Source organism: Drosophila melanogaster, chromosome 3L (genome assembly GCF_000001215.4).
Source record: "Drosophila melanogaster chromosome 3L".
Lineage (NCBI taxonomy): Eukaryota > Metazoa > Arthropoda > Insecta > Diptera > Drosophilidae > Drosophila > Drosophila melanogaster.
In genome coordinates this window covers 25,201,667-25,204,645 of record NT_037436.4, presented here as the reverse complement: position 1 = coordinate 25,204,645, position 2,979 = coordinate 25,201,667, and the positions used below count along the sequence as shown (strand labels likewise).

The 2,979-nt window shown below is 37.5% G+C and overlaps 1 pseudogene; it reads right to left on the bottom strand.

Annotated features, from left to right (window-relative positions):
- Positions 1-1,304: 1,304 nt before the first annotated feature.
- CR40354 lies at positions 1,305-2,704 on the bottom strand (annotated as a pseudogene).
- Positions 2,705-2,979: the final 275 nt, after the last annotated feature.

Below are 2,979 nucleotides of genomic sequence, written 5' to 3'. Positions count from 1 at the left end.
ATACCCTTGCTATGGATCTAATTAAAGAATACTTCTGCACTAAGAAAAGTGTTATTTACTCCCCCAATGAGATCGACTTTCAAATATTTCAAAATGCGTATATTCAAATCATAAGTCCCGACAATTTCACTAAAACTGTGAAAACTAGTACAAAATTAATAGACATTCAAACATACGCCCAAGTCAAGGAAATCATTCTCAAAACACATAAAAAAGTTCAAAGAACTTTATTATTACCCTGATTATCAAAAACTTATCCAAAACATCATAACCGAATGTGAAATCTGTAACATCGCTAAAACTGAACATTGAAACACAAAATTAACCCTTGAAACAACCCCTGAAACCCTTAACCCCAGAGATAAGTATGTATAGATTTTTACTTATTAAACAATAAACAATACCTATCAAGTATTGACATTTATTCTAAATACGCCTCCCTGATAGAAGTAAACAGCAGAGATTGGCTTGAAATCAAAAGAGCTATTTTACGCACTTTTAACGAAACCCACATAAATAAAAGCCGACAAAGACTCCGCTTTCATGTGCATTGCACTTAAACTTTGGTTAGAATCAGAAGGAGTAACTCTAAATATAACAACAAGTAAAAATGGAATTTCTGATTAATAAAACCGTTAATGAAAAATTAAGAATAATAACAAGCGAAAATGAACCTGAAAACCATTTCACCAAATTTGAAAAAATACTTTACATTTACAATCACAAAACAAAACACAACACAACTTGTCGAGCCCCAGCAGACATCTTCATTTTTGCAGGAACCCTGCCTATGACACTCAACAAAATAAAGTAAACAAAATTGACAAACTCAATGAAAATAGATACGCCTTTAACATAGACACAAACTTCAAAGAATCCCCTCTAGTTTGATCAAAAACGACTAACTCATTCAAAAGGACAGGAAATTTATGACAAATAGATGACAAACATTTCGATAAATCAAATAGGGGTAGAAAGATAATACACTATAAATCTAAGTTTAAAAAGAAAAAGCAAATTAATAAAAGTTAATATAATAACGATAATTCAAGGCCTACTCCCGAGCATGATATTCATGTTATGCCTCCCATCGACAATTAACACACAATACCAAGAAGTAACTCCTATCCAGGTAAAAAACGCCTTATTACTTACTAAGCAAACTCAATATTTTAATAACTCACCACAAATACAGTATCTAGTAGAAAAACTTAACAGAGAAATGAACGGCATACGAATTGTAAAACGTAGTAAACGTGGGAACAACTTACAAATACTTATTCGGTACTTTAGATCAAGAAGATAAGCCAATTATTTAAAAATAGAAATCGAAAGTACAAAATACCGTTTGTTTGGCTCTTGTGATCCTGTGATCTTGTCTGTGAATCTTTCAAAAAAGAATTTTGAAAAGGGTAGCCTGGCTTTCCATTAGATATCGAGATTTGGTTCGTTTATTCCGCTAATATACAAACAATTTAAATATGAAATGGTTGATGGTTCACACACATCGGCAACAGCAGCAAAACTTTCGTGGGTAAAATTTTGAATCGAAAAAAATCACGTCTAAATGTTTGAAGAATAACTATTTAATCACGTGGCGATCCTGTTGTCAGCCTCGGCCTAGGAAATCTAACACTCTTCATTTGTTAGTCTTCTCGTTTTTGCTTAACGTCTTCTTGGTTTCTGTCTAAATAATAAACTCTGTCCCCTTCATCATGCTGTTTGACTTATGTTTTGAATATGTATGCAGCAAATGAATTTAGTGGGTTTTCGTTCACGTTTCAAATTAATACTCCTCTCTTTTGTATGATCGGATGCGCCTCGGCGTCATCGGCTTCTTGGCAAAGAATCAATATCCCGCAACTTGGAGAGGAAAAAGTCTCGCTCCTTTTCCAATCCCTCCAGGTTTATGCGCATATACATGACCTGATTTGACATCTCTTCTATTTGCTGATTGTTGACCTAATTGCTTCCGTCGTTCTTCTTGACCGTGTCCGTGCTGTTGGTATCGGCGTTTATTCTGCTCGCTGGGGCTGCGTTGTTCGTGCGCGGCAGCACCCTGGATACTGTGGGCATCACTGAAGACGTCATTGCTTGGCGTGTCGATGCCGATGGGCCACGTCGATAGCTGCTGGACCCGCAGCTTGCTGCCGTGCCGGGCAGTGACTTTACCGCTCCCGATCCGAAGCCCATTGGGGCTCCCTCGCGCACCGCGCTGGCATCGTAATCCCTGCCATCGTAATTGACATCGAAGAACCTTTTAAACCATTGCAAAAACTCGAAATTGTCTTGGAAGCGACCCTTGATTAATTTGTCAATGGGTATAATCTTATCCACAGACATCTTCTTGAAGCCCGCCTGCAATATCTTGAAGTTCTGTATGCACTCGTGCTCCAGATTGGTACGAAATTTGACACGCTTTACGGGCACTGAATGAACTGTCCATGAACTGACAGTTGGCGGCACCTGTGCAGAGCTCCTCGATTTTTGAGTATTGCGACTGGAGGCAATCGTTAACCCAAGCTAGCATGTCGTGGCGCGAAAGATTTTCTGACGTCACATTGGTGGAGTAGACGTTAACAGCCATGTTAGTGGTGTCCTCAGGTTTTTTTTAGCGGCACTGAAAGGAAGATGCAAAAGGCTAATCAGTTGGTCGTTATCCTTCGGGCCGGCGGAGAACTAAATGATTCCTGGCTATAAACAATGCTAATTCTATCAAGAAGAATTAAAACAACATATAGCCGAAATCTCTAAAAAAAAATAGAAGTCATAATCCAAGGAATCGAATTGACTAGATCATAACTTTGAAGGAACACAAATGATAGATTTAACATTTTTCAACTTACAACAATTCACTGAATATATTGAAGACATAGAGCTTGGCTTGCAACTGACACGCTTAGGTACCTTTAATCCAAAACTTTTAAAACACGATTCATTAATCCACGTCAATTCTGAAAAACTTCTTAATATTTAAAC